Source organism: Bombina bombina, chromosome 4 (assembly GCF_027579735.1).
Source record: "Bombina bombina isolate aBomBom1 chromosome 4, aBomBom1.pri, whole genome shotgun sequence".
NCBI classification, from domain to species: domain Eukaryota; kingdom Metazoa; phylum Chordata; class Amphibia; order Anura; family Bombinatoridae; genus Bombina; species Bombina bombina.
Window position 1 is genome coordinate 1,183,697,847 of NC_069502.1, and position 25,602 is coordinate 1,183,723,448.

The window sequence follows — 25,602 nt, forward strand, 5'->3', positions numbered from 1 at the left end:
TGACCTCCTACTCTCCTCCTCTCTGGTTACCTCATCGCACTCCCATTTACAGGACTTCTCCAGACTGGCTCCCATCTTGTGGAACTCTCTGCCTCGCCCCACAAGACTCTCCCCTAGTTTTGAAAGCTTCAAGCGCTCCCTAAAGACTCTGCTGTTCAAGGATGCATACAACCTATGCTAACTTTACTTTATACCAGTTCCACTCCTCCATTGCTATCCCCTGAACCCCCTTAGCATGTAAGCCTAAGAGCCCAGCTGTTTGTAGATCACCTTCTTAGGAGTGGATTACAACAGTGCAACCCTTGGCAGGGCCTTCTACCCACTTTATCCCTTAATTGTTTTATACTCCCCTTGGTTTATAGCGCTGCGGAATCTGTTGGCGCTCTACAAATAACCGATAATAATAATAATAATAAAATTATCAATTTTTCATCGTTCTCTTGCTTTCTTTATTTGAAAAAAGAAGGCATTTAAGCTATTTTTTTTATTCAGAACCATGGAAAGCACTTGTTTATTGGTGGGTGGATTTATCCACCAATCGGCAAGAACAACCCAGGTTGTTCACCAAAAATGGGCTGGCATCTAAACTTACATTCTTGCATTTCAAATAAAGATACCAAGAGAATGAAGACAATTTGATAATAGGAGTCAATTAGAAAGTTGCTTAAAATTGCATGCTCTATCTGAATCACGAAAGAAAAAAAATTGGGTTCAGTGTCCCTTTAAGCAACTTTCTAATTTACTCCTATTATCAATTTTTCTTCGTTCTCTTGCTGTCTTTATTTGAAAAAGAAGGCATCTAATTTTTGTTTTGGTTCAGAACTCTGGAGAACACTTTTTTATTGGTGGATGAATTTATCCACCAATCAGCAAGAACAACCCAGGTTGTTCACCAAAAATGGGCCGGCATCTAAACTTAGATTTTTGCATTTCAAATAAAGATACCAAGAGAATGAAGAAAAATTGATAATAGGAGTAAATTAGAAAGTTGCTTAAAATGTTATGCTCTATCAGAATCACGGAATAAAAAAATTTGGGTTCAGTGTCCCTTTAAGGACAGATTTCCTACTGGCTGATATGTTTTATTGGTTGAAATTAACAAGCCTTATTAATATATGAACACATGGGGGGTTTTTAGTACAGGAAATTAACAAAAAAATGAATTATGTGTTCCAATAAGCTTTTTAAATGACCTGCAGTTGGATAATTCAAAAATAGTTTTACCAGCAGCAATTCTACAAGGCTGCATGAGGGTGAAAACGCATCCCAGTCTTGAAGGTTGCGGAAAATTGCCCTTCCCATCATTGTTTCATCTCACATAACCACACCTCCTGACCACTTTCTATGTCCCCTGACTGTCTAATCATGCCCCAGATCGTACTGCTCTGCTTACTGAAAGTTTGTAACTCCACCCACTGAATGCTGGCAATCTACTGCTCACCAGATTTATTCCTAGGACTGCCACCGTCAGAAAATACATTTCCAGTAGTGATGTCGAGAACAGTTCTGCCGCGAATAGTTCGCAGCGAACTTAGCATGTTCACGTTCGCAGCGGATGGCGAACATATGCGTTGTTCGATCCGCCCCCTATTCGTCATCATTGAGTAAACTTTGACCCTGTAGCTCACAGCCACAAGACACATTCCAGCCAATCAGCAGCAGACACTCCCTCCCAGACCCTCCCACCTCCTGGACAGCATCCATTTTAAATTCATTCGGAGCCTGCATTCTTAGTGAGAGGAGGGACAGTGTAGCTGCTGATTTAATAGGGAAATTGATAGCTAGGCTAGTGTATTCAGTGTCCACTACAGTCCTGAAGGACTCATCTGATCTGTGCTGTAAGGACAGAACCCCAAAAAGCCCTTTTTAGGGCTAAAACATGTCTGCTTTTTTTTTTTTTTTTTCCTGTGTAATCTAATTGCAGCCTGCCTGCCAGCTCAGGCTCACAGTGTATACTGTGCCCACTTGCCCAGTGCCACCACTCATATCTGGTGTAACAGTAGTGTACATTTAAAAAAAACAAAAAACTTTTTTTAATTTGAAATAATAGCAGTCATTTTCCTTCACACGTGTGTGTTTGAGGTCCTGCCAGGGCACAGTGTGACACCAGTGCAAGTCATATCTGCTAAAACAGTAGTGTACATTTAAAAAAAAAAAAAAAAAAACCTTTTTTAATTTGAAATAATAGCAGTCAGTTTCCTTCACACGTGTGCGTTTCAGGTCCTGCCAGGGCACAGTGTGACACCAGTGCAAGTCATATCTGCTAAAACAGTAGTGTACATTTAAAAAAAAAAAAAAAAAACTTTTTTATTGTGAAATAATAGCAGTCAGTTTCCCTCACACGTGTGCGCTTCAGGTCCTGCCAGGGCACAGTGTCACACCAGTGCAAGTCATATCTACTAAAACAGTAGTGTACATACATTTAAAAAAAAAAAAAAAAACAACCTTTTTTTACTGTGAAATAATAGCAGTCAGTTTCCTTCACACGTGTGCGTTCCAGGTCCTGCCAGGGCACAGTGTCACACCAGTGCAAGTCATATCTACTAAAACAGTAGTGTACATACATTTAAAAAAAACAAAAACTTTTTTTACTGTGAAATAATAGCAGTCAGTTTCCCTCACACGTGTGCGTTCCAGGTCCTGCCAGGGCACAGTGTCACACCAGTGCAAGTCATATCTGCTAAAACAGTAGTGTACATTTAAAAAAAAAAAAACCTTACACTACCTGAACGATACAACATCATACCTGATGTTTTAAAGCACGTTATTCCAAACAATTTAGGAATGTTAGGTGATTTATGCCCTTTATGGATTAAAACCAGACTCTGCATCAACTATGTAATTTTCCATGGGAGTTTGCCATGGATCCCCCTCCGGCATGCCACAGTCCAGGTGTTAGTCCCCTTGAAACAACTTTTCCATCACTTTTGTGGCCAGAAAGAGTCCCTGTGGGTTTTAAAATTCGCCTGCCTATTTAAGTCTATGGCGGTTCGCCCGGTTCGCAAACTTTTGCGGACGTTCGCGTTCGCCATTCACGAACGCAAAATTTCAGGTTTGCGACATCACTAATTTCCAGTAGTTTTTAGCAATACTTTTTTATTATCTCCTTAAAAACATTTGCATAGTTAGTTTTGTAACTTAACATTCTTGAGTGTGCTCAGTTCAATAAATACATTTTTTTTTCTTTTTAAAATTACGTTATAAACTGTGTTTAGATAGTTAATTTATAATTATAATTGTCTAGACATAAAAAAGAATGAAATAACTCAAATTGATATTAAAAGTAAGTGAAAAAAAGAATTCAAATTTATTGGGTGGCATGTTTTGGTGTATTGTTTCTTCGAGCCATAGCTGTAGCTAACATCTCTGTGATTTGTTGAGTGCTAGCTAAATTCTGTTACATTTTTCTAATATTTTGCCATCATTCTCTAGTGGATTTTGTAACCAGCTTGCTTTGGTTTACCTGCCGGAGATTATTTTTAAAGTGACTTCTATGGGGGAATATGTTATCGCACACGTTTGGCTTTTTGCACTTGTCGGGTTAGCACGAGAGCGATTCCTTTTTACTTTAAACTCATAATACCCCACATCCGCAAAAAGTTTACTTCTAGTGCAATTAACACACGAGCGGGAGCGTTAAAGGGACAGTCTAGTCAAAATTAAACTTTCTTGATACAGATAGAAATGCAATTTTAAACAACTTTCCAATATATTTTTATCATTACATTTTCTTTGTTCTCTTTGCATTCTTTGTCGAAAGCTAAACCTAGGTGCTAATTTCTAAGCCCTTGAAGGCCACCTCTTATCTCAGGGCATTTAGAATTGTTTCGCAGCTAGAGGGCAATAGTTCATGTGTGCCATATAGATAACATTGTGCTCACGCACGTGGAGTTACCTAGGAGTTAGCACTGATTGGCTAAAAGTATGTCAAAATAACTCTGCAGAGGCTTAGATATAAGGTAATCACAGAGGTAAAGAATTAATTAATATAGCTGTGTTGGTTACGCAAAACTGGGGAATGGGTAATAAAGGGATTATCTATCTTTTTAAACAATAACAATTCTGGAGTAGGCTGTCCCTTTAATTAGCGCTCCACTCATTATCTGGCCCTATATTATTGCCAGCTCCCTGCAAGGTCAAGCTCAGCAGGGTTAAATACAGCTGAAAGAAATGTAAGTATTGAGTGCTTGTACTACACTGCCTGAAGGCTCGTGCGGAAACAGGGGCAATTTACTTCTATTATCAAATTTGCTTCATTCCCAGAATATTAAGAGATACTTAGATAGGCATCTGGAGCATTACGTGGCAGATAAAAGTGCTGCCATCTAGTGCTCTTGCAAATGGATAACATTCTTGCAAAACTGCTGCCAGATAGTGCTCCAAAAATGTGCACGCTCCTGAGCATATATCCCTGCCTTTCAACAAAAGATACCAAGAGAATGAAGAACATGGAAGAAAAATGTGGCTTTTATGTCCCTTTAATATAGCATTCAAAGGGAAATGAAACTCAAAATGTTATCATTCAGAATTTTCATCTTTTTCTTGGTATTCTTTGTTGAAAAGCACATAGGTAGGCTCAGCGATATGCAAGCATCACTATGTGCCTGTGAGCATTATATGGTAGCAGTTTTGCAAGAATGCTTTTAACAATGTTGTACATTGTGCAAATACTAATATCTAGTGCTCAAAAGCCTTCTTGCAAAACTTCTGCTATAAGGTGCACTGCACAAATTCACAATACCTACCTAGGTATTCTCTTTAAACAAGGGTTCAATGAGAACTAAGTAAATATGATAAAATAATCTTATGAAATGCTTGTGCAATGCCGCCCCCGGATGATTGCTGTCCGCCACTTACATTTCCAGCGAGCCTGAAGGCTTGTGCGGAATAAGCCGCATTGGCTGGCTATACTATAAATGACATGTAACTCGTCCCGACTGCTCTGAAGGTTTAAATATAAGTAATTAAGTAATAGATTTAGTATTGTATTGTTAAAGTCCTTGCTGACCTCTTAGGATAGTATTAGGTGACAAGACAGAATTTCAGTGGTGCTATGTAATTCCCCTTGAGTATCATTTTTTTTATTAGCCTCTATGTATTAATCAACTTGTCATTATAAATGGGTATACAAATACACTTCAGCACAAATATATGAGATATATATACAAAGCAAAATTATGTGCCAGAGTGATTAATAGTGTTAAGTATTGAAAATGTTTAACATGATTTATTGGATATAACCAGGATTTCCTATTTAAATACATATCTGTTCCTTGTGTACTTGATACGTAAGTAGACTCCACTTGACATTCTTCAACAGCACATGAACTAATTATATATAACATTTGTATGCTGGGACTTGGTTCATAGATTTGGGAATTCAAACCTCAAAATTGTGAGATAGTGTTTAACCCCTTAGTGACCGAGGATGTGCAGGGTACGTCTGAAAAAAAAAGGCAGTTAACGCCTGACGACGTACCCTGCACGTCCTCGGCTAAAGTGAGTGCTGGAAGCGATCAAGATCGCTTCCAGGCACTATTACAGTACTGCAGGGATGCCTCGATGTCTGGGCATCCCTGCAGTGCTGTTACGGAGTGCCGGGACCGGAGCGATCACTCCCCCTTGAGTGATCACTTCCGGTTTTGCTCCACGTGGAGCCCGGCAGTGCAGCAGAGCATCGGAAGCGATCGGACACGCTTCCGATGCTCTGCTAGTGTGCTAAGTGCCTCGGTGGGTCGAGGCACTTAGTTAGTAAATAAATTAAATAAAATTAAAAAAAAAAAAAAAACGGTAATAAAATAAAAAGCCCCCACATATAGCCCCCCCCCTCCCCCATGAGGCTTCCAAAATGGCGATGCCCGGTGCATCATGGGGCCTCTGGGGGTGTCCCTAGCCTGTCTCACCATAGGGGCAAGCTAGGGTCACCCAATCTGAGCCTTCTTAGAAAAAAAAAAAAAATAATAATAAAATCTCCCATTTGTCTGATCAGGTCAATATTTGTAAATATTGACTCTGATCAGTGTGGATCTCCCTCCCTCTCCTCACTTGCTATTTTGTTGGAGAGAGAGAGAGACCTGTATTTCAGCAGAGAGAGATTTATTTCTTTTATTTGTTAAAAAATTTAAAATCCAAAGGCTCTTTTCAGAGCCATTAACCCCTAGCTTGCCAGTGATCACTATAAATCACTGGCAGTAGCACAGCTGCACTTTTTTTTGCTGTCTGTGCATTTTTTTAGGGGTTAATTTTTGTTGTTGTATTTTTTTTTAAAAACCCAAAGGCTCCTTTCAGAGCCATTTAGCTAATTTAATTTAATTTAAAGACTATTTAACCCCTAGCTTGCCAGTGATCGCTATACATCACTGGCATTAGCATAGCTGTACTTTTTTGCTGTCTGTGCATTTTTTAGGGGTTAATTTTTGTTGTTGTAATTTTTTAAAAACCTAAACGCTCCTTTCAGAGCCATTTAGCTAATTTAATTTAATTTAAATAGTATTTAACCCCTAGCTTGCCAGTGATCGCTATAAATCACTGGCATTAGCATAGCTGTACTTTTTTGCTGTCTGTGCATTTTTTTAGGGGTTAATTTTTGTTGTTGTAATTTTTTAAAAACCCAAAGGCTCCTTTCAGAGCCATTTAGCTAATTTAATTTAAAGAGTATTTAACCCCTAGCTTGCCAGTGATCGCTATAAATCACTGGCATTAGCATAGCTGTACTTTTTTTTAAAAAAACCCAAAGGCCATTTAGTTAATTTAATTTAAAGAGTATTTAACCCCTAGCTTGCCAGTGATCGCTATAAATCACTGGCATTAGCATAGCTGTACTTTTTTGCTGTCTGTGCATTTTTTTAGGGGTTAATTTTTGTTGTTGCAATTTTTTAAAAACCCAAAGGCTCCTTTCAGAGCCATTTAGCTAATTTAATTTAATTTAAAGAGTATTTAAACCCTAGCTTGCCAGTGATCGCTATAAATCACTGGCATTAGCATAGCTGTACTTTTTTAAAAAAAAAACCAAAGGCCATTTAGTTAATTAATTAATTTTGGTTTTCTGTGACAGATACAAAAATGTCACAGAAAAGATATAGTGCTGAGGAGGCGTATGCCATCCTTGCGTCAGAGTCAGATGCCTCTATGTCTGACTCAGACCCCAATTTTGACCCTGCCATATGCTCAGATACATCATTAGATGCAGTCTCAACTGATAGTGATGTATCTGTGGCTGCTAGCCCCCCTGCCAGCCCCCCTGCTAGCCCCCCTGCCAGCCCCCCTGCTAGAAGGAGGCGTGTTGCTGCCATTGCCGCTGAAGAGTGGGTAACGCCTCATCTCCAGAGGCCAGATATCCCACCCTTCACAGCAAATGCTGGCATAAATATAGATGTGGCAGGTTTTAGCCCCCAACAGTTTCTGGAGGTGTTTCTGGGTGATGATGTATTGGGGAACATTGTCGCCCAACCTAACTAATTTATATGCCCATCAGTACCGTGCTGCAAAGCCTGAAACATATTTGGCAAAGCAGCAATGGGCCCCCATCAATGTGCCAGAATTTAAAAAATTCTGGGCATTGACTATGCTGATGGGCATCATAAAGAAACCCTCCGTTCGCTCCTACTGGAGCAGTAGCCCCATCTGCTCTACCCCCATTTTCTCCCAGAGTATGTCGAGGCAGAGATATGAAATGATTCTTCATTTCATGCACTTCAGCGACAACAGCCTGTGCCCCCCTAGGGAGCATCCCCAATTTGACAGGCTGTATAAAATCCGCCCCCTGATTACCCACTTTTCTGCCAGGTTTGCAGAGGCTTATACACCTGGAAGGAATATATGCGTTGATGAATCCCTGATGAAGTATAATGGAAGGCTGGGATTCAAGCAGTATATTCCTTCCAAGCGCTCCAGGTATGGGGTAAAGGTGTATAAGCTCTGTGAGAGCGAGACTGGGTATACTCAGGCCTTCCGGGTGTATGAGGGAAAGGATAGCCACCTTGACCCTCCAGGTTGCCCAGAACATATGGGAACCACTGGCAAGATTGTCTGGGACCTGATATTACCCCTAATGAACAAAGGGTATCACTTGTACTTAGACAATTATTATACAAGTGTCCTTTTGTTCAAGCTACTGTATTGCTTTGATACAGTAGCTTGCGGTACTATTAAAAAGAACCACAAAGGTTTCCCAGGACAACTTGTACGCACCTGGCTGCGAAGGGGGGAGACCTCAGCTCTGCGCCAAGAGGAGCTGTTGGCACTTAAGTACAGAGACAAGAAGGATGTATACCTTCTTACCACCATCCACACAGAGAGGACGGTGGCGGTCTCTGTACGTGGCAGAGCTGAGATCATAAGGAAGCCAGTGTGCATCAAGTCTTATAACCGACATATGGGTGGGGTTGATCTGGCAGATCAGCTGCTGCAGCCCTACCTAATTATGCGGAAGACAAGGGCCTGGTACAAAAAGGTTGCAATTTACCTAATGCAGATTGCAACCCACAACGCTTTTTTGTTGTTCAAAAAAGCAAACCCCGGAATGAAACAGACTTTTTTACAATTTCAGCTCCAGATCATTTCGGGGATTTTGTACCATGATGCACCTGCTCCCCGGGCGGTGATGGGAGAGAGCAGAGTTGGGGCTACTCATTTTATTTTTAAAATCCCCCCTACTGCCGCAAAGCAGAGACCACAAAAAAAATGCAGAGTCTGTACCAAGAGGGGGCAGAGAAGGGACACTGTATATCACTGTCCTGATTGCCCTGGACAGCCTGGACTCTGCATTGGGGACTGCTTCAAGCGGTACCATACAATGGTCAATTTTTAAAAAATAAATACATTTGCTGTTATTTTTTTTTTGTTATGTTTACTGTTAAATTTTTTGTTGTTATTTTTTTACTTTTAATGTGCCAGATTTTTACATTTCACTAATATATTTTTTTTTCTAAAATGGGGCTGTTCTTTTTTTTTTTTTTTTAACAAAAACCCCTGTCAAACCTATGCATGGGGGACATAGGTGTTCTCAAGGTGCCTTGCAGAAAACAACCTGTAGTATTTTTTTTGCACTAACTTACAACAGTCTCTCCTAAATCATAGTCAAAAAGCAATGTGTGTGTAAAAATGAAAATTGAAAAAATGCCACCATACACTTTCTCCAATTTTTTTAGCTAAAACAGTTACTTCAAATGCATCAAAGCACACCATATACAATACCTTGGGGTGTCAACATTTCAAAAATATGCACATTCATGGCAATAAATAAAAGTGGGGTTTACAATAGGCCCCAAACTAAAGATAGGCCTATCAGAAGAAATACTCTCACTTAATAACTAAAATCACAAGTCATAAAATTGTAACATAACCTTCCCAAAATCCTGGCAAACCTATGCATGGGGGGCATAGGTGTACTCAGGGTGCCTAGCAGAAAACAACCTGAAGTATTTTTTTGCACTAACTTACAACAGTCTCTCCTAAATCATAGTCAAAAAGCAATGTGTGTGTAAAAATGAAAATTGAAAAAATGCCACCATACACTTTCTCCAATTTTTTTTAGCTAAAACAGTTACTTCAAATGCATCAAAGCACACCATATACAATACCTTGGGGTGTCAACATTTAAAAAATATGCACATTCATGGAAACAAATAAATTGGGGTATGTTAAAATACCCCCAAAAAGACAATAGGCAAAGAAAATATGTTAAATGTGAAAAAAAAATCACAAACGCATGTTGGACATTTGGCATTACACCCCCCGAACAAGCCAAGAAACTTATGCATAGGTGGTATCACTGTACTCAGGAGATGTTGGTGAACACATATTGGGGTCTTCTTTGGCAGTAACACATAACAGGAGCTGAGAATTCATGTCTAAAGTACAATGTGTGTGAAAAATAACACACAAAAAATGACTGCCTAATAGTTTGACAAAGAATTAGTGCATGGAAAGTGTTAAAATACCAGCATTTGAAATACCCTAGGGTGTCTACTTTTCAAAAATATATGGTTTGATGGGGGTAAATTACATTGGCCGGCTTCAGAAATGTCCTACATAGGACATGGGTGCATGGGATGTGAAAATTCCAAGTTGAAAAACTGGAATGCGCCCCCTAAAAATAAGGCCTTTTAGCCCCCAGAGAACCCAACACACCTATACATGGGTGGTATCACTGTACTCAGGAGATGTTGTTGAATACATATTGAGTTTTTTTTTTTGGCAGTAACACATAACAGGGACTGAGAATATATGCCTAAAGTACAATGTGTGTGAAAAATAATGCAAAAAAATGACTACCTAAAAGTTTGACAAAGACTAGTGGTTGAATTAGTGCATGGAAAGTGTTAAAATACCAGCATTTGAAATACCCTAGGGTGTCTACTTTTCAAAATTATATGGTTTGATGGGGGTAATTTACATTGGCCGGCTTCAGAAATGTCCCAAATAGGACATGGGTGCATGATGACAGATGTGAAAATTCCAAGTTGAAAAACTGGAATGCGCCCCCTAAAATTAAGGCCTTTTAGCCCCCAGAGAACCCGACACACCTATACATGGGGGGTATCACTGTACTCAGGAGATGTTGTTGAATACATATTGAGGTTTTTTTTGGCAGTAACACATAACAGGGACTGAGAATATATGCCTAAAGTACAATGTGTGTGAAAAATAATGCAAAAAAATGACTACCTAAAAGTTTGACAAAGACTAGTGGTTGAATTAGTGCATGGAAAGTGTTAAAATACCAGCATTTGAAATACCCTAGGGTGTCTACTTTTCAAAAATATATGGTTTGATGGGGGTAATTTACATTGGCCGGCTTCAGAAATGTCCCAAATAGGACATGGGTGCATGATGACAGATGTGAAAATTCCAAGTTGAAAAACTGGAATGCGCCCCCTAAAATTAAGGCCTTTTAGCCCCCAGAGAACCCGACACACCTATACATGGGGGGTATCACTGTACTCAGGAGATGTTGTTGAATACATATTGAGGTTTTTTTTGGCAGTAACACATAACAGGGACTGAGAATATATGCCTAAAGTACAATGTGTGTGAAAAATAATGCAAAAAAATGACTACCTAAAAGTTTGACAAAGACTAGTGGTTGAATTAGTGCATGGAAAGTGTTAAAATACCAGCATTTGAAATACCCTAGGGTGTCTACTTTTCAAAAATATATGGTTTGATGGGGGTAATTTACATTGGCCGGCTTCAGAAATGTCCCAAATAGGACATGGGTGCATGATGACAGATGTGAAAATTCCAAGTTGAAAAACTGGAATGCGCCCCCTAAAATTAAGGCCTTTTAGCCCCCAGAGAACCCGACACACCTATACATGGGGGGTATCACTGTACTCAGAAGTTGTTGTTGAACACATATTGAGGTGTTTTTGGTCAGTAACATATAACAGGAACTGAGAATCCATGCCTAAAGTACAATGCGTGTGAAAAATAACACACCAAAATGACTACCCAAAAGTTTGACAAAGACTGGTGGTTGAATTAGTGCATGCAAAGTGTTAAAATACCAGCATTTGAAATACCCTAGGGTGTCTACTTTTTAAAAATATATGGTTTGATGGGGGTAATTTGCATTGTCCGGCTTCAGAAATGTCCCAAATAGGACATGGGTGCATGACGACAGATGTGAAAATTCCAAATTAAAAAACTGGAATGCGCCCCCTAAAAATAAGGCCTTTTAGCCCCCAGAGAACCCAACAGACCTATACATGGGTGGTATCACTGTACTCAGGAGATGCTGCTGAAGACATATTGGGGTGTTATTTGGCAGTAACCCTTAACGTTCTCAGTAAATGTATTCTTGAATTGCTATTTTGTCAAAAAATCACCACTTTTTTTTTTTTTTTTCAAACTTTGGCATAGATTGGTGGTAAAATAGTTGCATGGAAAGAGTCAAAATACCCCATGTTTAATACCTTAGGTTGTGTTCTTTTAAAAAATATATATATGTGAAGAGTTAATCAGGGATTCCTGACAGATATCAGTGTTCCAATTTAACTATCGCTAATTTTTTTAAAAAAAATTTGGAAATAGCAAAGTGCTACTTGTACTTATTGCCCTATAACTTGCAAAAAAAGCAAAGAACATGTAAACATTGAGTATTTCTAAACTCAGGACAAAATTTAGAAACTATTTAGCATTGGGAGTTTTTTGGTAGTTGTTGAAGTGTAGGAGATTTTGAGGGTCAAAGTTAGAAAAAGTGTGTTTTTTTCAATTTTTTCCTCATATTTTATAAATTTTTTTATAGTAAATTATAAGATATGATGAAAATAATGGTATCTTTAGAAAGTCCATTTAATGGCGAGAAAAACGGTATATAATATGTATGGGTACAGTAAATGAGTAAGAGGAAAATTACAGCTAAACACAAACACAGCAGAAATGTAAAAATAGCCTTGGTCCCAAACGGACATAAAATGGAAAAGTGTTGCGGTCATTAAGGGGTTAAACTGATTATTGTATGACATTTGTATATAATACTCCTGTATGACTTGTTAATAAGGTGATATATGCAAGTTTAAATTTGATAAAGTTTAAAGGGATATGTTAAAGGAAAAGGAAAGTCAAAATGATTCAAATGTAAACTTAAGACACTTTCAAATTCACTTTTATTTTCAAATGTGCTTTGTTACCTTGGTATCCCTTGTTGAAAAAGAATATGCACATATCTTACTCTAGTGGGAGCTAGCTGCTGATTGGTGCATGCACACATTTGTCTCTTGTGATTGGCTAACTAGATGTATTCAGCTAACTGCCAGCAGTACAATGCTGCTCCTTCACTAAAGGATAACAAGATAATGAGACAAATTGTATAATAGAAGAAAATTGAAACATTATTTAAAATTGTATGTTCTATCCAAATCCTGAAAGAAAAATTAGGGGTTTCCTGTCCCTTTAATTATTTAATGTGATGCTATATACCTGTAAAAAGAAAATGTCACATGAACATCATTATGTTTAATTTCGTCAGTAGCCACATCCCGTTATATTATTATTATTATTATTATACTTTATTTATAAGCACCAACATATTTTGTAGCGTTCTCCATGGGTACGATTCATTAAGTAAGTAAAACAATGATACAAAACTTGTAAGAGACAAGACAACAATTGACTAACAAATACGGGAGGAATTGAGGGCCCTATTCCCATGGGAATTAATCATCTAGATGTATAATCCAGAAGGATAGGAGAATGAGAAATAGGGGGCGAGGCACTAAAAGCATCCAATCCGCATGCTTGCCATGGGACTTAGGGGCTTGCATAGGAGTGTGTGTCTGTCATGTGCATGCACAACCATTTTATTCCTTTCCTAAATTCAGGGAATTTAATCAACCATGACTTTTAAATGTCATATCCTTAAGGAATAAACCCATAATAATATAACAAATAGGTGCAAATATGTTCAGTACAACATCCCTATTTTGCTGGCCGATATCTGGAAACATTGAAGTCAGGTGGGGATGCTCTAATGAAAGTACAAAGTAGGAATAGACAAAAACCAAACTAAAAAAAAAAATAAAGGCTGCACATTTAGCCAATGCATGGGCCCTTTTCAAACCAAAATGTTAAATCCTTCAAAAGTATTATATAATATTTGTCAGAATACAGCAAGGTGTTATGTATAATTACCTAAGTTCCAGACCAGTATATTAGCTGTTAAGACCTGCTGTTATGGTCCACTAAACCTATATTTAGATCAGTGTTATCACAGTTAAATAGCTGAAAACAGGCACAAAGACAATATAGATATTTAACATTACATTAAATATAGTAGAATTGCCTAATCAACAAATACAATAAACATCAAATGCAATAAAAAAGATAATGTAAAACATTTACTGCTAGATTAGAAGTGGAGTGGTATTTAACGCTTTTGTTCTAGTGATAACACCGCTAGACGTTTTTGTATGCACCAGTTAGTGTTCATATTACAAGTTAAAAGTAAATTGTTAGCATACAAATGAAATCCTATACGCGATAAATAAAGGACCGGCAAAATCTCCTCGGCCTATACGGGCTCCAGGAACTCAGACTGGAATTGAGCCACCGACCACTGGAGGCGGCCGACTGCCGGAGGACCAGCAAAACTGCCAATGAGCCAGGGCTCAATTATGGTCCAGCACTAAGTTCTAGGATCCTGGAAAGGCCAAGGAGGTTGGCGATCACAGATCCAGGGCTGAATTCCTGTCTGGCACTGAGTTCCCAGAGTCCCTATAGACCAATGAGGTTTTGTCGGTCCTCCCGCATTTACCTCATCTCCATGACAAAATATGCATTGTCATGTACAATGTAGATTATTTAAAGTTTAGGAGATATATTAAATGGGATTTAAAGGTTGCTTGCTATTATTTCCAACATAAATATATATTTGAAAATATATGTTTATGTTTAAAATAATATTAATCAAACATTAAATCCCTTTAAAGATATCTACAATAATTTAAATATTATGCATTGTATATGACTATATATTTAAACATTGACCACTAATCTGTCATAACCTAAAACTAAGTCCCTTTTTTTTTTTCTCTCCCGCTCCCCTCATTATGTTGAATTCCAGATTAAGTGTGTTTTTACTTCAGAGATGTCCAGGGTTATGGCAGGATTAGAGGAAATTAGATGACCAAGTCACTCAATGTAAGTTCTTGGAATGTGGGTGGTATCTCCTCCCCAGCTAAAAGAAAGAAAATAATACATCACTTAAAAAGTTTTTTCCCTGATATTGCTCTAATTCAGGAGACTCGTCTTGACGAGAATGAAGCGGGAACATTAAAAATGGGCTGGATTGGAGAGGTAATAGCCACTCCAGCGATAAGTAGAAAGAGAGGAGTGGCCTGTTTATTAAAAAAAAACTTAGATTATAAAATTATATCCAAGCTGGTAGATAAAGAGGGGAGGTTTTAAATATTAAGAGTTAATATACAAGGTCTTAATTTAACAGTTTGTTCAATTTATGTGCCAAACGAATATTGTCCTACTTTTTGGGAAAACTTGTATGTTAAGCTCATAGAACATATAGAATCCCAAATTATAATAGGAGGCGATTGTTTAACAGAGTATTTAACCCCTACTTAGATAGGTTAAAGAAATCCAAGAGCACAAGGTATTCTAGGGAGGCAAAAAGTATTGACAGTTTTACGAAAAGTCTTAAATTGAGGGATATATGGAGGATTCAGCATCCAGATGAGAGCCTTCCCTTGCGAATCAAAGACATACAAGAGTTTTTCAAGAATAGATATGATATTAATAAGCGAATCCTTATTGGGTGCGGAGATCTCATCGGACATTTCAAATATTATAGTTTCAGATCATGCAGTTATTTCCATTTCAATTGGTCAATTGAATCCCCTTTCAGAATTTAAAGTGAGTTTTTTTCCCCCTCTTTTCTCATAGCCAATTTTAAATTTAGAAATTGGCTACTCTCTAAATGGAAAGAATTAATGTCCCTCAGTAGAAGTTATTTGGAAAAGATTGAAATCTTTTGGGAAACAGCTAAGGCATTTCTCAGAGGACAAATTAAGGCATATTTGAGTGCAAGGAAAAAGAATCTAAGGTTAAGAGGGAATCAGTTATCAAATCAGTTAAAAAATAGATATATAAAATGCTTAGAAAATTCTTCAAGGGCAAACTGGCAAAAGTATCAAGAGGCTAAAATAGAGAGGGACGTTTTTTTAAACCAGCAGATTTTCCAAAGAGATATTAATAATAAAGTCAGATATAGCAGGTTCACGCCTGAGACTGCTAAAGTATTGGCTAAAATAGTTAAAAGTAAAAGGAACAACAATTATATTGGCGCTATTAAGTTAAACGGTAACAGGTATACTGTGCCAAAAGACATAATAGCCAAATTCCACTACTTTTATGAGACACTTTACTCTTCTGGTAAAATAGACTCAGAAATAATGACTACATTTTGGAATAAAATCAATACACTCAAAATTAATCCGGTACAACTGGAGAGCTTAAATAAGGAGATAACAGCAGAAGACATCATTCAAATTATAAAATCTGCACCTTGTGGTAAAGCCCCAGGCCCAGATTTGACCCCTATGGAATTTTATAAAATTCTACATGAGGACATCAGCCAAGTTTTAGTGTGTTTATATAATAGTTATTTTATTAAGAATATACCACCCTCAAGATATTTTACGGAGGCTAATATTACTCTAATGTATAAAAAAGATAAGGACATAGAAGCAATGGATGCATAACGTCCTATTTCCCTGCTTAATGCAGATTATAATATAATAGCTAGTGTTTTAGCGGATAGGTTAAAAGTAGTACTAGGAGATGTAATACATCCAGATTAGACTGGGTTTATGCCAAAGAGAACGATACAGAAAAATATTAGGACAGCAATGTTTCTCATTGAATTGATGATGCATAATCAGAAAGATAAGAGGTTCAAAGAGGTTGATTTCGCCCTCCTGACGGTCGATGCTGAAAAGGCATTCGACTCTATCTCCTGGAATCATCTATTTAATACGTTGAATAAGTTTGGGATAGTGGGAAACTTTGCCAATTATATTAAATTAATATATCGAAATCCAATCTCCTATATCAAGATGAATGGGATAAGATCACCCAATCTTAGTTTGAAGAAAGGAACTAGACAGGGTTGCCCATTATCCCCACTCTTGTTCAACATCTCTCTAGAACCCTTGGCAATTTTATGCAGAGAAAAGTTAGAGGGGACCATGTTAGGAAGTAAAAAAATCACTATGTCAATGTATGCAGATGATATTTTATTTTATATAAGTAACACAAAGAAAAATATACCCTGCATTCTAGAGATTATCAAGGATTTTAGTAGTTTCTCGGGCTATAAAATTAATGTGGATAAATCAGAAATATTATGGATTATTAATGGAAATAGTTTATTGGTTAACCCTTTTAAACAGGTATCCTCCAAAATTCGTTATCTTGGAATAATTCTGTCAAAAAACCCCTGCAGAATGGTACAAACTGAACTATGATCCTATTTGGCAGAAATGCACTAATTTGCTTAAAAGCTGGGCAAAATTGCCTTTATCTCTGTCGGCTAAAGTAACAATTATTAAAATGATGCTGTTCCCGAAAATCCTTTTTTTGATACAAAATATTCCTGCTTTTATCCCAGCAAAAGATTTGCGGTGGTTTAATTCACAATGTATACAATTTTTATGGAAGAAGGGGAAACCACGAATAGCTCTGAAAAACTTGTCAAATATGAGATCAGATGGAGGATTAGCCCTCCCAAACTTGAAATACATTAGACTGGTTATCAGGTAACGAATACCTTACGAATTATAAAGATGAGGATAGAGCGATTTCTCCATTGTCCTTAACGACGCTTCTCCACTTTCTGGTGACAAAACAATCTGATAGAACAAGTTTTCAGTACACAGTACATAATATTATAATGTCATGGAAAAAAAATTGCCAGTCATTTGCTTCAGAATCAAGAATGTCTAATTATTTGCCGATACATGGGCAACCCACAGTTTATTAGTGGGCAGGAAACATCTGTCTTTAATGACTGGAATAGGAAAGGATTAACTAAAATCATTCAATTAATAGATACTGAATCTTAAACTGTCAAGACTTTCAACTGCCTAGTAAGAGAATTCAATCTTAATAGAAAACACTTTTTTGCTTACTTACAAGTGCGTCATTTTATTGACGCCAACAAATTAACGGATCCAAAAGCAACTATCTCAGATTCCCTTGAATTGAGTATTATGTTATACAAAGCAGGGAAATACTCTATTTCCATACTTTATCAAAAATTAAATACTATAGAGGCACAGGGGAAAATAGCAGGTTTGTTCACTAAATGGAATAAGGATTTGGGAAACTTAACATATGACCGCTTTAAAGGAAGTTTTTCACTTATATTGGAGTACACACGTGTGATATCATTTAGAGAGTCCCACATAAAACTATTAAATAGAGCCTATTTGACTCCATGGTGGATCTCTAGATGGAAGGGACAAGAATCAGGTAAGTGTTCCAGGTGTGATGCTGTGAAGGCAGACTTATTACATGTTTTCTACGAATGTCCCAAGATAAAACAATATTGGTGTAAAATTGAGTACTGGATTAACAGGTTTTTAACACCCAGTATTAAGCTCAAGATAGAAGACATTTTTTTTTTTTGGTGTCTGATAAAGACAGGACCAATAAACATCTAATAAATACTGCTTTATTAGTTGCTAGACAGCTGATCTTATGTAACTGGAAAGGGAAAAGTATGCCAAGTTTTACAGCGTTCTCAGGTAATATGGTTACACAACTTATAGTAGACAGCAAAGATCCTATGATACTTAAAGATAATCAACTTAAATTATTTCTGGCAAAATGGGATATGGTAATAGCCCACTTATCTGAGAACATCAAAAAACAGGTTCTATTACACCTACAGGATTCTACCCTCTTCCAGCAGCTACTATTAACAGATAGGTATAGGCACTTGGGAAGAGTGATTAATAGTGGAAATTTTGGTTAGACATCTGTGGGGGGCCAAGATTGGAGGGGAGAGAGAGTATTATTTCCATATATATCTTATTTTCATTTTTTTGTTTTGTTCTGTTTTGTTTCCCCCCCCCCCCCTTTTCCTCGTGTGTGTTTTGTACTGCTGTCTATGGTGTATGTCGATTAGGGCCGCCATGGCCGCAAATGCTTCACGATCAGTTTATTTTATTTATTTATTTTTTTTTTCCTCTGAATCAAGTAAAAAATAACTTGTGAAGCTCAGTTATTTTTTGTTGTTATACGAAACTAGGTTATACTTTTGTCTAAAAATACAGACAATCAGTATTGCATTTCATGATAGGATGAGGTATTGAATATTACTACCTGCATCAAATGTGTCCTTATGTTTATTTGTTTTATCCTGTACTTTGTATGGTATGTATTGTTTGGTGAACCTTAATAAAAAAAATAAAAAAAATTGTTAAAAAGTTAAAAAACAAAAAAACAAAACCCCAATAATTTAAACATTATGCATTGTATATGACTATATATTTAAACATTGACAACTAATCTGTCATAACCTAAAACTAACTGTTAAAGCTAAGTCCCTACATATAAATATTCAATATTTAAATGATGCATTATTATGTGCAATGCATACTGTTTAAATATTTGAATATAAATTAAAATGTGATTCATGTTGCTTGTTGTGTTTTATTATTTCTAATTAAAGAAAGTATAATTAATATTATAGATATACATAACTGCATGCCTGTTATGTAAAAGTATAATTTAATTATACTAATTACTGTAACATAAGAATATATATATTTCTATGTTATCACTAATAATTACAACAAGCTTACATTAACACTTAACTGTTTAAATATTGAATATCAATGCAAGCCCTGACTACATTTTATCTACAATCTTTGAAATAAAATGCATGGTCACATATAATGCATATTAGTTTAACCCCTTAATGACCGAGGACGTGCAGGGTACGTCCTCAAAAAAAAGGCAGTTAATGCCTGAGAACGTACCCTGCACGTCCTCGGTTTGGAAAGCAGCTGGAAGCGATCCTGCTCGCTTCCAGCTGCTTTCCGGTTATTGCAGTGATGCCTCGATATCGAGGCATCCTGCAATAACCATTTGTAACCATTTGTAGCCATCCGGTGCAGAGAGAGCCACTCTGTGGCCCTCTCTGCACCGGACATTAACGGCTACCTTCGTTGGTGGGTGGGAGCCGGTGTGGGAGGTGGGTGGCGGCCATCGATGGCCTTTGTGATGCGGAGGGGGGCGGGATCGGGGGCGGGGACGACCGGGGGGACGCGCACGGATGCGCACGCGTGCACGGGGAGGCCGGGCGGGCGCGTGCACGGGGAGGGAGCGGGTGGGAACCACTACGCTACAGAAAATGTTTTTGTTAGAAGTGGGGATCAAAGGGGTTAATATGGTTTTTTTGGTGATCGGTTTGGCTGGTGGGGTATTGGACTGTGGGGGGGAAGCTACACTACAGAAACAAATAGTAAAACATAAAAAAAAAAAACATTTTTATTTGCAAACTGGGTACTGCCAGTACCCAAGATGGCCCCAATAAGGCAGAGGGGGAGGGTTAGGGAGCTATTTTGGGGGGATCAGGGAGGTTGGGGGCTAAGGGGGGACCCTACATAGCAGCATATGTAAATATGCTTAAAAAAATTTTTTTTTTTTTTATACCTTTTATTTTAGTACTGGCAGACTTTCTGCCAGTACTTAAGATGGCGGGGACAATTGTGGGGTGGGGGAGGGAAGAGTGCTGTTTGGGAGGGATCAGGGGGTGGGATGTGTCAGGTGGGAGTCTGATCTCTACACTAAAGCTAAAATTAACCCTGCAAGCTCCCTACAAACTACCTAATTAACCCCTTCACTGCTGGCCATAATACACATGTGATGCGCAGCAGCATTTAGCGGCCTTATAATTACCAAAAAGCAACGCCAAAGCCATATATGTCTGCTATTTATGAACAAAGGGGATCCCAGAGAAGCATTTAAAACCATTTGTGCCATAATTGCACAAGCTGTTTGTAAATAATTTTAGTGAAAAACCTAAAGTTTGAAAAAGTGAACAATTTTTTTTTATTTGATTGCTTTTGGCGGTGAAATGGTGGCATGAAATATACCAAAATGGGCCTAGATCAATACTTGGGGTTGTCTACTACACTACACTAGAGCTAAAATTAACCCTAGAAGCTCCCTACATGCTCCCTAATTAACCCATTCACTGCTGGGCATAATACACGGTTGGTGCGCAGTGGCATTTAGCAGCCTTCTAATTACCAAAAAGCAAAGCCAAAGCCATATATGTCTGCTATTTATGAACAAAGGGGATCCCAGAGAAGCATTTACAACCATTTATTCCATAATTTCATGAGTTGTTTGTAAATAATTTCAGTGAGAAACCTAAAGTTTGTGAAAAAATTTGTGAAAAAGTAAAATAATTTTTTTATTTGATCGCATTCGGCGGTGAAATGGTGCCATGAAATATACCAAAATGGGCCTAGATCAATACTTTGGGATGTCTTCTAAAAAAAAATATATACATGTCAATGGATATTCAGAGATTCCTGAAAGATATTAGTGTCCCAATGTAACTAGCGCTAATTTTGAAAAAAAGTGGTTTGGAAATGGCAAAGTGCTACTTGTACTTATAGCCCTATAACTTGCAAAAAAAGTAAAGAACATGTAAACATTGGGTATTTCTAAACTCAGGACAAAATGTAGAAACTATTTAGCATGGGTGTTTTTTGGTGGTTGTAGATGTGTAACAGATTTTGGGGGTCAAAGTTAGAAAAAGTGTGTTTTTTTCCATTTTTTCCTCATATTTTATAATATTTTTTATAGTAAATTATAAGATATGATGAAAATAATGGTATATTTTGAAAGTCCATTTAATGGCGAGAAAAACGGTATATAATATGTGTGGGTACAGTAAATGAGTAAGAGGAAAATTACAGCTAAACACAAACACCACAAAAATGTAAAAATAGCCTTGGTCCCAAACGGACAGAAAATGGAAAAGTGCTGTGGTCATTAAGGGGTTAAATATTGGATATATAAATTAAAATGTAGATATTCTTGCTTGATGCATTTATTATTGTAAATAAAATATATATTTTTAAAATAGATATTTAAGTTATAAAAGACAGTTGCATTATAATTATAGTATCACATAACTGCATTGTTGTTATGTAATAAAATCATTGTAACATTAATGCCTTTTGTAACATGAATATAAATTTTAAAATATATATTTATATTTAAAATAAAAAAAACACAACAAGAAAAATAAATACATATTAATTTATATACAATAAAATAGATATTTTTAAAATAGATATTTAAGTTATAAAAGACAGTTGCATTATAATTATAGTATCACATAACTGCACACACAACAAGAAAAATAAATACATATTAATTTATATACAATAGTTAAAAGAATATGCATTAGACATAAGAATGCATAATATTTTAAAAATTGTAGATAAATGCACTATTAACCCCTAAGCTGCCTAATACCTAATCAACCCCCATACATGTATGAGGGGTGGTTAGTTGATTAAGCCTAATAAATCATAACCATCAATAATCACTTAATTAACCCTCATACAGGTATGAGGTGGGTTTAATTGATTAAGGCCTAATAAATTGTAACCATCAATAATCACCTGATCAACTCCTATGTATGAAGGGTGGTTACAAGATTAAAGCCTACAAAATACTAACTAACAATAATCACCTAATCAACCTCCATACAGGTATAGTGGTAGTTAATAGATTAAAGCATTCAAAATACTAATAATAATCACCCAATCAACACCATTACAGGTATGGGGTTGGTTAGGAGATTAAATTCTACAAAATACTAACAATAATCACTCAATCAACCTCCATACAGATATGGGGGGTGGTTAGGAGATTAAATCCTAAACCACCACCTCCCAATGCAAACTAGAACTACACTAAAAACTAAAACTCCTCTAAACTAACCACCCTCTAAACTAAAAACTAAACCACCTTTCTAAACTAACCCCACTAAGTTACAGAAAAAAAAACTTAGTTACAGAAAATAAAAAATACATTATTCAAAATAAAAAATATACCTAACTCAAAACTACATGCCCCATAAAGTAACCCCTCCCAAAATAAAAGAAAACCTAAACCCTAGCGCTAAAATAAATTACAATATCCCTTTATAGGGCCTTTTGTAGGGCATTGCCCTAAAGTGATCACAGCTCTTAAATCTAACCTAAAAACCTAGCCTACGCTGGGCTTCTGGGTTTCAGTGTGCGGCGGAGATCACATGAAGAGGAGGGTTTCCCAAAGAGAGCCGAAGAACAGAAGATGGGGAGCGTAGGCAGCGAAAGAGGCCCCTGAAGTAGCCTAGGGGCCGAATTATCAAGCTCTGAATTAAGCTTTATGACCCTGTTTCTGTGCGAGCCTTCAGGCCGGAAACAGTAGTTATGAAGCAGCGGTCTAAGAACCGTTGCTCCATATCTGGTCCGCCTGCTCTGAAGCTGCGGACATCAATACGCCCGATCCTATATGATCAGGTTGATTGTCACCCCCTGCTAGCGGCCGATTGGCCACAAATCTGCAGGGGATGGCATTGCACAAGCAGTTAACAAGAACTGCTTCTAAAATGATAAAGGCCAACAGCTTGGTCTTTATAATTAGATATTTTTTTATTTTGGGGGTGTGGGGGGTTTTGTAAAAGAAATTCTGCCAAAGAGCTGAGGGAAATGCCTTCCATTTATGGGACATGCAGTTTAGTGTTAGGCATAATGTTTTTTAATTTGGATAATGTAGTTTATTATTTTTTTGTAACCCATTTTTTTTTATTTTGTGTAACTTAGTTTTTTTTTTTTATATAATTTTTCAGTTAGACTTGTTTTAAATTTTTTTACTTAGGGGATTTAGTTTAGAGGGGGGTTAGGTTTTACAATAGGGTTAGATTTCGTTTTGGTTTTTTCGGTTTAAGGTTTTTTAATTTTTTAAGTTAGATTTAAAAAGAAAATGTTTTTAACGTATGGAGTTTAGTTTAGAGGGGGTTAGGTGTTAGGTTAGTTTGCATTTGGGGTTCATGGCGGTATAGGGGGTTAATAGTTAGATACTTGCAGTGGGTATGTGGAAGAATAGGGGATACATAGGTAGTACTTGCAGTGGGTTAATGGTGGCATAGGAGTTAATAGTTAGATACTTGCAGTGGGTATGTGACGACATAGGGGGTTAATAGATAGTACTTGCGGTGGGTTCATGGCGGCATAAGGGGTTAATAATTAGAAACTTGTGGTGGGTATGTGGTGGCATAGAGGTTAATAGATAGTACTTGCGGTAGGTTCATGGCAGCATAGGGGTTAATAGATACTTGTGGTGGGTATGTGGTGGCATAGAGGGTTAATAGAACTTGCGGTGGGTTTGTGGTGGAATAGGGGGTTAATAGAACTTGCAGTGGGTATGTGGCAGCATAGGGGGTTAATAGAACTTGCGGTGTGTTCATGGTGGTGCAGGGGTTAATAGATAGTACTTGCATGGATATATGGCGGTATAGGGGTTAATATATAGTTCTTGCTGTGTGTGGCAGCATAGGGGGGTAATAGTTAGAACTTGGGGTGGGTTCATTGTGGTGCAGGAGTTAATAGTGACTTGAGGTGAGTATGTGGCGGTTAATTAGTTTAGTGCTAGTGTGCGATCGTAAGGGTACTTCAGTTTTGGGATATTAGGAGTAACGATTAGGCATATGGCAGTAATATTCCAAGGATCCTTCACTATAGAACCCCAATATGGTTGACAATGCTGGGTGTTGCCTAAGCCAGCATCGCCAACCAATGGCATGCATAGTAAATGCCTTTGAGCGATGTGGCTACGTTGGGAGCTTGGTATATTCTGCCTCACTGCACTTTTAAACAACGGGGCCACGGTTTTCTAGGGCCGACAGGTTGTATATTTTTTAATCTTATTTTTAATTGATGCATATTTTTGATTGCGGTATTACTGGAGCAGTGATATGTAAGCAGCACAGTAGATTATTATATATGGATTTTTCATTTTGTATCTCTGTTATGTTTTATTCTTTTGTTGTCAAGTTTATAGTCACACCAGTGCATGTATCCAACTGAATGTAAACAAATTTTACCATAAAATGTTTACAGTGTACCTGATGTCATGTAGGATTTATCATTTGTTCATATGCTTTAGAGATTTCAGCATAATATTTGCTATTGAAACACAAGGTCGCTTACCCAAGGTCAGAAGAATATATTGCTAAACCTTGTCACAGCCACTCAATAGTTGACAAATGTCAAAGGTCCTTAATATATTTTTAGGCACCACAAAGAAGACATTTTTTAATAGAAAAAAAGACACTTCTTAAAAGAGCTTTGGAAATATAATTATGACATTGCGGCCCCTCGTGTCCCACTGCTCTCAAAGAAACACAAATTATATCTGACATTTAATTTTGGACCTCAAGGTGCCATATACAAAAATATCTTGCTACATTGATAGCGATAAATAATATGAGCTGGCGCTTTGACAGATAGCTCTTTCTAGTTAATTTCAAGGCTCACAATCATGTAAAGATGTTAACACTGCTGATGTACCCAGACACTGTAAATGGAAATCAAACTATTGCTGAAACAAAATAGTTATTTGTTTTATGGGCTTATTTTTATATGGAGGTTAATGCTACAAATGTTAGGCTATAGCAACTTGTTATCCTGTACAATTAAGCTGGAGCAACAGTGAGAATTATGTTTTATTAGTTATTGCTGGTGAAGGAACATTTTGTTAAACATTTTCCAAACCTTAGACGCTTTCATTTTCATTCCACGTCATTTCTCTCTGCTTACGCTCTCTGGGAGCTACAATTGTAACAGCTTTCTGTTTTAAATGTACAGGGAGTGCAGAATTATTAGGCAAGTTGTATTTTTGAGGATTAATTTTATTATTGAACAACAACCATGTTCTCAATTAACCCAAAAAACTCATTAATATCAAAGCTGAATAGTTTTGGAAGTAGTTTTTAGTTTGTTTTTAGTTATAGCTATTTTAGGGGGATATCTGTGTGTGCAGGGAACTATGACTGTGCATAATTATTAG